Raw genomic sequence first — 253 nt, 5'->3', positions numbered from 1 at the left:
ACATTTTAAATATTTAATTTTTTATTATAAAAAATAATTTAGATACCAAAACAAAAATCACTATAGCATTAAATGCTTTGTATCTGTAAACAAATTTTTGGATATAAAATGACTTCTCTTATATTTTTATTGTCAGAATAAATGTTTTCTTTTTTTAAAATTCAGTATAAAATAATGTTTTAATTCATAAACTTTTTCAAGAACGGTTCAAAAGCATAAATACCTTATTTTATACTTCATAAATAAAAAATAT

At 17.0% G+C, this 253-nt stretch overlaps 1 protein-coding gene across 1 annotated transcript in view; it reads right to left on the bottom strand.

The window, feature by feature from the left end:
* The window catches only part of LOC107613352 (TMV resistance protein N), a 10300-nt gene that overhangs the window by 8313 nt on the left and 1734 nt on the right, over positions 1–253 (bottom strand). The gene's annotated exons all lie outside the window — the stretch shown is intronic.

Source organism: Arachis ipaensis, chromosome B08, assembly GCF_000816755.2.
Source record: "Arachis ipaensis cultivar K30076 chromosome B08, Araip1.1, whole genome shotgun sequence".
Classification (NCBI taxonomy): Eukaryota; Viridiplantae; Streptophyta; class Magnoliopsida; order Fabales; family Fabaceae; genus Arachis; species Arachis ipaensis.
The sequence above is the reverse complement of the archived record's forward strand: the minus strand, read 5'-3'. Positions and strand labels throughout refer to the sequence as shown.